The 11340-nt window shown below is 38.5% G+C and overlaps 2 long non-coding RNA genes across 2 annotated transcripts in view; one reads left to right on the top strand and one right to left on the bottom strand.

The window, feature by feature from the left end:
• Positions 1 to 11340, top strand: part of LOC143415910 (uncharacterized) — a 366388-nt gene that overhangs the window by 337251 nt on the left and 17797 nt on the right. The window lies entirely within an intron of this gene.
• LOC143415896 (uncharacterized) lies at positions 4636 to 7710 on the bottom strand. The gene is made up of 6 exons (XR_013096323.1): positions 7439 to 7710; positions 6684 to 6723; positions 6490 to 6536; positions 6133 to 6177; positions 5263 to 5292; positions 4636 to 4809 (listed from the first exon to the last, which is right to left on the bottom strand). It is a non-coding gene; the product is annotated as an uncharacterized LOC143415896 (long non-coding RNA).

Here is an 11340-nt window from a genome sequence, read left to right as displayed (position 1 = left end):
GGATGTGTGTTGCATGTGCCAGGTGGATGCAGAGAGAGGCCAGGGCCACGTTCAAACCTGAACACGCTGCACAGTGTTTTGTTCCATTTGTTAGGGATGAATGAAATGCTTCCTTGAAAGGATGTGTGCAGTCACCAGTGGGCGTGGAAGCATGTGCGCCCTCATTTGGTGGGTGTGCAAGAAAAGTCATCCTGTCACACAGCAATGCCTACATAAATCACACCACTCTGCTTAAAATAATAATGTTTAGTGAAGCAGGTGAAGCAAAGGGCTGCTTTTAATAGGCTGGGAGACCCAGGTGTGCTGCTTTAGCTGCTGAGCCTCTTATGACAGAACAGCGGAGAGTGGTAAGAAGGGAGGAGGGGGTCTGGCTGTGTTTGTGAACGATAGATGGTGTAACTCTGGGCATTTCTCTATCAAAGAGACGCTATGCTGTAAGGACATTGAGCTGCTAGCGGTTAGCATGAGACCGTACTATCTACCACGAGAGTTTACACACGTGATTATGATAGCTGTGTATGTCCCGCCCTCTGCTAACGCTGCAGCAGCCTGTGAGGTCCTGCACACTGTAACCAGCAGACTCCAAACACAGCACCCTCAGGCCCTTTTCCTGATCTCTGGGGACTAGTGGGCCTAGTGCAGGGGTCAGCAACCTTTAACACCCAAAGAGCCTTTTGGACCCGGTTTCCACGCAAAGGGTCAGGGTTCGGGAAAACACTGGGAGCCGCAAATACTTTGTGACATCTAAAATGAAGATAACACTGTGTATATTGTTTTTACCTTTATGCTTTGTGTGAACAACTACAGTGTGTTGCTTATGAAATCCATGAAGTGCTACAGAGAAAATTACATTTGATTTATGTAATGAACACATTTTGAGCTCTTAAAGAAATATAACAAAGGAAAGCTGAACTACAATGATCCATGTAGCAAACACAAACTGTTATATCGCCTTTGGGCTTTTGGAGCCTTGACCTGACTTTTAAAAAATAATTGGAAAAAAGCTCTATGCTGCTACAAAATGAAAAATAGATTTATTTTTTTTGAGAAAAAAAAGTAATAGAATATAAATGTATTTTTATATTCCAATATCACAATAATCTTCCAATGTAGAACTACAAGTTAAAAAAGAAGTAACATAAATCAAATCCACTTCAGCTAAATACTTCTCATTTCTTTCCATCTTACATGCTGTGACTGCAGCCATTCCCACATCTCTGTGAATGGGACTCATGGACATGGATCAGTGGTTGTTGATCAATGGTCCTGAGAATCTGCATAATTAAGATGAAGGAACGGAGCTCCCAGCCCATCGTTCCTGCAGCTGCTTTCAGTCTTTATGCAAATGTCCTGTTTGTAAGACTGAAACCTGCAGCTGAGACTGAAGACGTCACCTGATGATGACGACACGTTTCTCCCACAAAACGCTGCGTCCAGATGAACAGAAGCAACAGACTCACTTTCCTGGATGATTGAGATGCATCAAGACTTCATTGTGTGTTACTTCTCATTCAGCACAGACACATTATTCCTGTTAGGTCATGTCAGCTGTCACTCAGTACAAGCACAACTGTGAACAACACAAACTTCTCTTCAATGTGTCACAGAAACACTAAGTGTGAGAGCCTGTATGACACACAGGACAGACTGTAAGCTCTGCTGGCTGCACAGCACTTTGTAGCAGTTTTCCAACATGTCCTCCACCCGTGATGTCAGTGGTGGGACCCCAGTCACAGCACTCAGCACCACCTCCTTTAAATGGATTTTATAGCAGTTCCTCCCGTTACTCGGTGCAACGCTTCTTAAATGTGTTTTTGCAGGATAAAACACAGCAGGTGGTGTAGAGAGGACGTCAGCTGACGGAGCAGAGGGAGGCAGACTGTGGATAAATGACAGAGTGAGAGGAGAGCAACCATGACAGAAGCACAGGTGTGGCAGATAGAAGTGGCTTTATAGACACTTATTGTCAGTCCTCGTGCATGCTGTGGAAATAAGTGTCTGTGTCATGAGGTGACATGTGAGCTTATCTTTGGTCAATAAAGCTGAACGACCAGTTTTCACTTTGCTTGTTACGCTTGTTTAGTGACGTCTGGGTTTCTGTGGAGCCCGAATTTTGATGAGTTCTGGTGAAATCATCTGAGATCATCTGAGCATCGGTGAAGAGTCAGCAGAGAAAGTGTGGGACAGAAGTTTGCTTTGGACACATGGACTGAAATCAAAAAGTAACAAACAGGATTTCCAATGGACAGTATGGAGAAGTGAAAGTACACAAAGGCTGTGCTGGAACACGTGTGTTACACTTTTTGACAGCTGAGAACAAAACACAATATTTTGCATCATCTCTGCAGTGTCTCTTCTTTCCTCTGCTGTTGTGCTTTTAGCTCCAAACTGTTTCAAATGGTTTGTCAGCAAGCTGACCTCTGACCTCTGCAGTACTAACTCCTGACCCGTACAAAGAGCGGGCGTTTCTGACCTTTGACCTGCAGCTGTATGTCTCTCAGTCTCAGTTCTTCTCTCCGTCACTGATGGAGCAGGTGTAGTTGCTGCTGACAGTCAGTCGTTTGTTTTCTCAGAGTGAGGCTGAAGTCTGAACTGTTCAGAGCATCAGGTCTCATCAACGTGCGCTGCTGTAACGCCGCTTTGTCCTCTGAGATCACCAGGTATGAAACCTGAGTGCTGACAGAGCAGCATGTTCCCCCTCATTCACCTCCACCACCACAGCCAAGGCATGCTGGGAAACTGAGGACACACAGACGGAGAACTGAAGTGTCTGCTGTGTGTTCATCTCAGAGTCCTCACAGGTGACACATTAGCTCCAGAACACCAAGCCAGGTGTTTGAAGCCTGACAGGGATTCTTCCCATCCAGAGGGAGGATTTAGCTGCACAACAATGAACATTAGTGTGTAGTTTAGAAACACAGACTGTGCCTGCACTGCATCTAGTGAAGAAAAGTGTTACTGCGAGAGAACCAGGCTCCTTTAAAGCAGCTGATATTAAGGTTGAAAAATCAACAATAAGCTGATGTAATCAACGTTTCACAAAATGGTCAGCAGCTAAAATCTGGAGCCGTTCTTTGGTGGTAATTAACAGTTTGTTCTTGTTAGCTAATTATGTAATTAAAGGTAGCAGCAGAAGCCTTGTGTTGAAAGCCCATTCACTCACACATTCACACAGTATGTGTGTGTCTGTGTTACACTGTGGACATCCCTTCTGTTGGAGCGCCATCTTGTGGCAGGTTTAAGAAATGTTCTTCTTGTAAATCCAAACTGATGCACCTCCATAGCAGACTGTGGAGGCTTTCAGTGACATGAAGACTTGATTTATACTGTCATATTCTCCTGTTACACAAAGCACAGCACGCTGAACATGGATGAACTGAAACTCCCAGCATCTGACTGAGGAAAAGCACAAATCATTCTCACACTGACTCCTGCTTGATTTTAGATTTGCTTTCAAATCCTCACACTTTCATATGAAGCACTAAATGGGCTCCAGACTGTTTATCTCAGCTTCCTGTCAAACACACTGCTGCTCACACCGAGGCTCAGTTTACTCCTCCAGCCTGGCTTAACCTGCTGTCTGTTAAAAACAGTCCCACACTCCTCTGTTTAATCCTTCTGATCAGACTCTTTGATTTTGTATTGTTTTTACCTGAAGTTGTGTTTTTGACATGGTTCTGTCTGTGAAATAAAGCTCACACACACACTGCTACAGTCCTTCATACACTTAGAAACGAAGCTGCTCCTTTCCTCAGTGCTGACACATAAAGAAGAGTTGGTTTTATATCCAACACGTCTCTGTTCCAGAAAACAGCTTCAGCAGCCTCTGAGTCTGAACTTGGAGTTGGTTATAAGCCACAGGCCTGTGTGCACAGCAATGAGGAAATATAATGCAGTAAGTGAAACATGGATGTGTGGAACAGATTATCCCAAAGGTTGATTCTGTTCATCTGGACGTTCTCAGTGAAACATTTGGTCTCTCGGTCAGGTGACTCCTTTAGTCTCAGCTGACTGCAGGTTTCCAAACCTTTGTCACTGGATCACTCACTTCATCTCCAACGTGTCCCTGACACAGACAGCTGGAGCCGTTACAGCAAAATCATTGATCATCGTTTTTAGAACATTAGCTGGTGTTGGTGGGCAGGCTAGCAGTGCTAATTGTTAGCACTAGTTCTGCTGCTCTCCCTTTGTCTCTGTTATTGTTGGTCTTTAGTGAACAATAGAAAGTGTCTTCATGAGACTGTTGCCTAATGTTCAAATGTAGATAACACCACCTGCACCAACCTGTTACACAGCACAACCCTCTGGTGTAGCTTTGCCCATACGGTAAAAAAAATATATTTTAAAATACATTTTAAAATATATTTATATATTTAAAATGTATTTTAGCACATATATTTTTTGGCCATTTTTTGTATATTTTGAAATATATTAATAAAATATATTTCAAAATACAATTTAAATGTATTTAAAATCATTCAAAAAAATATAAATTTAACCCTTCATATATTTCTAAGAAAACACATTCACATGTAACATCTGAAAGAAATCTTTATTTGGAAATCTAGTTTTAGATTTCCAAAAATTTGATATTTGTACAACTAAACATTTGAACTACAATTATATGCTATTGAGCGATACTTTTATGGGTAATTTTTGGTAAAGAAACTGGTGACAGAGTTGTAGGCTTTTTAAAGTACTATTAGCTAACCATTTGAACTGACTTTCAAAGCTGATTACCTTTTAAATTGCTGTGGATCAAAACCTCCAGTGGGAAGGCGGCCATTAGAAGAACACGCACCATTGAACCTGAAAATAACAAAAACAAACAAAAAACAGAACAATATATAAGAGTCCGGTAGGGTAATAAATCTCTTCTGAAGCAATATAGTTATTTTGGGTGAAAAACAAAACATTCCTCTAAAATATATATACTGACATCAGCAATCAACATCATGATTGTAATTATTTCCTTTTTAGTACATCTACTGCTGTTTGCATGTGTCAAGCACTACGACTGTATCTATGCATATAAATTCACCATATATATCCAGCAAAAATGTTTTGTTATAGGAAAACAAACAAAGGCATTCAATCAGAGGTGAGAAATTAATTGGGAATATGAATTATAGGTGAACTATTCTTTACCTACTAGCAATCAAGCTTCTTTAACCAAGAAGCTTGAAATATTTGAATGTAAAATAAAATAAATAAATAAATAATAATAAAAATAACATGATGTAATTAAAATGCACAACTTACATTAAGGAAATCTGCATTTGTATCCACAGGCTAAAAGTAAAACAGTAAATGTGTTAGTAATAGTACAGGTATTTGTAAAAAAAAAAAAAAAGAGGCAGTAACTGTGACGCTTCTAGTGGGATGCTAAATGCAGAGATTTATATTTACAGTATAATACTGCATGTACAGGTAGCTGTGTTGTGAACTGTAACTGAATATTAGAGAATCTCAGAGAAATTAAATGTATATATTTTTTGAATTTATCAATCATAAAACTGTGTGTTTTGAAGGCCTGTTACGATAACGACTTTTTGTTGGTCGGTATATTGCCCCATAAACAATTGCGACAAGTTATGTCATTGTCATTTTAAGACCATTTTATGTCTTTGAATGTATAATCATAATATAACACCACAATAATGCAAGATCTACACACTTTCGATTGACAAACCAACATCTAATTCTTAAAGTATTTAGATCATTGAAATTAGGAATCAAAATATTAGATACCTTAAAAACTTGAATAAATAGTAAATTTTCTAACAAATAGAAAACAATGTTATTTAATGTTATTGTTTTGTTATCATTATATTTTATTTTTGTAAATATAATGGCGGATAAATTACATCATCAACAATTATTGAGGTCATGTACATGTATTGTGTGTTAAGTCGATATATCGATTATTGTGATAGGCCTACTGTTTTGGTATCATAACGAGCTTGTCAAACATGCATGACCACTAAACAATGTCTAAGCAGTAGTATTGGTCTGAATGACAACAAACATAACTAGTGTTTTGGAAAATCTGTTAGAAAACAGTTATTTCAATAATTATGATTAGCATGTGACACAGACACTGCATAAAAAACTACAACAACAAATACTTACTTTAGGAGGATGGGGGAGGGCAGCATGAGGTTGAGACTTTGACATCTGTAAAAAACAAATTCATGTATTACAAACAAGTCACTTAAAAATACATTAATGTGGCAGACTGTTCCCTGTTCAGATGCAGTGTATAAGTACAATCAGGGCTGTCACAACAATGGGGTGGGGCCAAGTGGCTGCAACCCTAGGTACAATGTGCAGGTATATATAATTACATATAATATATGTGAATAAAGCAAGAATCTGTTTAGGTTAGTCACTGTGCTGACTGATGTTTGCTAGGTTTATATGATTGCAAACTGCACAAAAACAACAACAGCAACAACATTAATGACAATGACAAACAAAATTACTTACATTTATGTAAATCTCACATTAGGAAGATCTGCATTCGATTTCATGGGCTGAAATAAATAGGCAGAAACATTACTGCTAAAAAAAATAAAAAAACAAAAACTCTAAAAAGCCTAAAAATGACTTAAAAAGCAAGGAAATGTGGAACATTGTAATTAGCGAACATTAATAAAGCATAACTGTTCTTTGTTTCTAACCTTGGTAAGTACTCTGTAGCCAGAAGGAGAGGTAGGATTTCTGTGAAAGCCAAATTAAATGTGAATAGGCTTTGATAGTTATTGAGAAGGCAGAATAATAAGAAAAGGCAAAAGTACGTCACAATATAATTAATTAAGTTACATATTTTGATTACCAAATTATGGAAGCGTGGAGCTGCCACCCAGGCAAAAGAAAAATAGAGCTTCACGTTATGACGTGAAATGTTTATTGTTCTAACATTATGCTTTTCATGTTTGTATAATACAGTGGTTCTTAACCTTGTTGGAGGTACCGAACCCCACCAGTTTCATATGCGCATTCATTGAACCCCTCTTTAGTGAAAAATAAAGTGTGTTTTTTTTTTCAAATTAGACGTAGATATGTTTTTTACTGGTGCACAAAATGAGCCGTGCACGTCACAGCGGAGGCTCTGCCGAACCCCTGAGACCAACTCACCGAACCCCTAGGGTTCGATCGAACCCAGGTTAAGAACCACTGGTATAATATAATATCACGTTATTATAATATACATAATTGTCACGTTCGCACAATATTGTACGGACGTGATAATTATGTACATTTTTCGTACAATGTTGTTCAAACATGTTGTTCAAACATGATAGTATATTGTTAGAACGATAAACTTTTCACGTTATAACGTGATATACTTATATTTCTCTTTTGCCTGGGTGGCAGCTCTACGCTTCCGTTCCAAATAAGCGAGAATAAAGTAATATTATATGGGAAAAGGCACCTGCTAGCTTGATGATGGAGGCTTCTTAGACTGGCCACCCGCCTTGGCTTCTTGTCGCCACTCCATGAAATAAAGGTCCGTTTCCTCCATGCCGGCTAATTATTCATCCTCATTAAAATCTCGTATATGTTCAGTTGGCAGAATTGAGAATTTTACATCTTCCAACCACTTAATTAACGCGAACATAATCGGCTTGTTTCTTCCCGTCTCCTGTATCCGGCCGTTCCTCTCGCTGTCAGATTTCGCGCCTCAGAGACGTCGTTATTTTTCAAAAAAAAAAAAAAAAAAAGAAAGAAAGAAAGAAAGAAACAGCAACAACTACTAAAGAGAGTTTTTGCACGTTCATTGCACATTTGTGGGAATGTTTAAATATTTAATTTTTATTAATTACTTTTCATTATATCTTTATTTTTTAAACCACCGTGGCAATGCGCATGCGCATACACTCCTGCACGCAAAGGGCTTTGGAGTTGACGTAATGTCGCAATGCATTGTGGGAGCGCAGCACCATCTTGGCAGGTCACGAATCAAAACAAGTTTGCTACGAACCATTCTGAAACGTAGCTCAAAAGAAAATGACGGTATAGAGACAGATTCTGTCCAGATGCAAAGAGACGGTACTTGATTGTTGAAATGTGGACCCGTATGAAATATAGTCATGGAGTAGAAACCCTGAAGACCAAACCGTTATTGACTTAGCATGATCTACTCTCATACCTTGTCTGTGGAGTCAGAGCATACATGGCGCACCAATTTCGCAATTATAAATCTCTGGAGGCGCACATCCAATTCACCAAGGACTGGGTACAAGATTTGGCTATTTTTAAGCCTCCACGTTGTGAGTACGCCGTCATTCAAGCAAAGGTAAGTCAGCTTGAGTACTGCGAGTAAAATGCGTTTGATTCCCCCCAACATTCAAATTAGTGCTAGCAAAAATTCATTCGTGAGGGGGAAATTACAGTGAGAACATGTAGAGGCTCTGTTAGAGGGATAACATAGTGAGTTCAGTGCATTGATGTGACATTGTCCTGAAGGATTTAGTTATTCTTTATGGTTAAAGAAATTGCCCTAATTAATTCATATTTATTATAAATAATCCTAATTACACATCTTGCACACAAGAATTTCACTCACATGTGCTGTACCAATGTACCTGCACATGTGATGTGACAATAAAAAGTGATTTGATTTGTGATTTGTGATTTGATTTGCTTCCTTGTTTGTGTCCTGTGTCACTAAAAATACATTCATTACATACTTTAGGTTCATTTTTTGCTGATAGGTTTCTAAAAAGAAACATGCAGATTTAGAATATAACATGCAGCGTTCTATAGATGGATACATAAAAACACTTTATTTGTTACATTTATGATAAATGGATTTGAAAGTAAATAAAACACATTTGTGTCGGACTTGGCTTATTAAAGTTCTTGTCTTTAAATGAACTTTGTCTGTGTGTGTTTTAGGTCCTGCACTCTTAAAGACTGAATTGCAGCATTGCAGCCACAGGTCATTGTGAGCATCACAGGGAAGGTTGAAGCCGCCCACTGCAGCTGTATGGCTAGAGTCGTGGAGACCTGCACCCACGTCACTGCTCTTCTGTTTAATGTAGAAGCAACAGTGAGGATCTGTGGCACAAGGACTGTTACAGATGAACCTGCATACTGGGTTTTGCTGGGTAATATGACCAAGATACAGCCAGAGGTTGGCCATAAGATAGACTTCTCCTCTTCAGCTGCCCAAAAAAAAGGTTCTTGATCAAAACATAAACAGACCATTCGTTGTGACAGGTAAAAGAAGCCATCCTCAAAAAAGAAAAGTTCCACCTGCTACTGTGGAGGAGTTGGATCAACTGATGGGACAATATTTTTCCAAGCATAGTTCTGTTCTGAATAACCCATAATGTTTTAATTTAGGGGGCCATGTAAATACTTTGCATTTACTGAATATGTACTTACTAAATACCACTGTTCAAAAGTTGAATAAAGAAACAAAGAAATGTTTGCCTATTTTTAATTAAAAGCACTTTGTAGAACATCACATCAGTTACAATGTAGAAAAAATGTTATGTATAGTTTACAAATGACAAAATGTTCACATAAAATCATGACAGCATTTGTATAATATCACCCACTACTAGCATTCTGTAATTTACTGTCTCTTTTGAAAACTTATCACTACATAAACAGCACAAGACTTAAGAGTATTTAACAAAACCTTTTTTCTGTGGTTTTACTACCACACTGGGGCACATGTTCACCAAAAGGCAGCAAACCTTTGCCATCTTATCCAGGAAGGTCACCTTTTTACCCACACATGGAAGAAGTAATCTGATTGGCATGGTGGTATGTAGCATGTAGTTTGAAGCAGGGATTTCGTAGTGCCCCATGTGTAGTGTTGGAACCCAGTCAGGATTTGTTTCATTCATTTCATAGGCTGGTTTGCTGCAATAATGCCAAATAATTAGCAACTCTATAAATAGAAGGTAGTTCTGCATGTTTGTTCTAAGTTTGTGCTATGATCTCAGAGCGCATTGAAAATAAAATTAACAGGCTATAAATAATAATATGAACTTATTTAGAACTTACCTGAATGAAAATACTGGAGCACACCAACAGATATCTGTGGCTGGTAGAGAACTGAATATCAGCTCGTCTCGCAGCTGCTATCCAGGCTAGACGCCTTCTTTTGGTAACATCCAACACATAAGCTCCCTCATGATGTTTCCAGGTGAGGAAACAATGAAAAGAGAGCCTGTTTTCAAGCTTATTCCTTTGTCGGTAGTGCAATCTAACATTACAACCGACCACACAGCAAGCATTTGTTTGGCCTGCTAATATGGCGCCTTGACCAAAAATCGTGGCTACGCCCCATCCCGTAAGATCACGCTCCAGAGCCCTATTAACGTACGGATCTAGAAAGAAGACGCTGCATTTTTAACTCTGAGGGAGATGGAGAATGAGCCTATTTCCAAAACAGTGGAGTGTGTTCCTTTAAGTACTAAATTGTATATATTGTCAAAAACTAAAGTGTACATAGCAGTTGTTGTATCTTGTTTACTGTATCACTGACAGATAATTTCAAAGTCAATGAACGCTACATTATAGTGAGATATTGTGTAATGTGAAATACTGTAAGCAAATGAATAAACAACCTAATTCGTGATAGACCTTTGACTCTGTTTTGTTTGAATCCAACTGTTTTTTGCAGATGTGCATAAAACATGTTACTTTTAGTATTGTTATCATTATCATCATTATTGCACTAAATATATTTTAAATAAAGGATACTTTGATATACATTCTACTGTAAGGTTGGAAATGTATTTTCTTCACCCTAAAATATGTTTTGAAATGTATTTTGGTTTGAAAGAAATATATTTTCAATTTCAAAAATATATTTTTTTGGAGCATCACAAATACAAAATATATTTACCATATATTTGAAATATATTTTGGCCAGAAAAATGTATTTTTTTACCGTATGGGTTTGCTGCTGCTGACTTTGAAAATCACACCAAACATGGAATCAAATATATCGACTCAGCTTAGACTACAGAGAAGCTCGGCACTGCTCACAAAACTCAACACAAAAGGCTTTTTAAAGACAACAATCACTTTGACAGACACACAAACACGACTGAGTACAGAACAGCTGCTGGTTTGAAGCCACAGAAATGTTCAAATTTTTAAACACACTGCAGCGTTGCAGCCGTGATGCATTTGTGCTGCTAAGGCCACACACATCAGCTGCCTTACATTTTAGTACCAGTTCATCTCTGACCATGGCAGCACAGTCTTTCCAGTACAGTGATGTTGGTGGGGACAGTGGGGACTGATTGTTCATTGGCTGTAAGCCGGTCACATGGACGTTTAACTGGTGCTTTGATTGCTCTGTAGTCT

Source organism: Maylandia zebra, unplaced genomic scaffold (assembly GCF_041146795.1).
Source record: "Maylandia zebra isolate NMK-2024a unplaced genomic scaffold, Mzebra_GT3a scaffold11, whole genome shotgun sequence".
In the NCBI taxonomy this organism is placed as follows: domain Eukaryota; kingdom Metazoa; phylum Chordata; class Actinopteri; order Cichliformes; family Cichlidae; genus Maylandia; species Maylandia zebra.
This window is presented reverse-complemented; position numbering and strand designations above follow the sequence as displayed.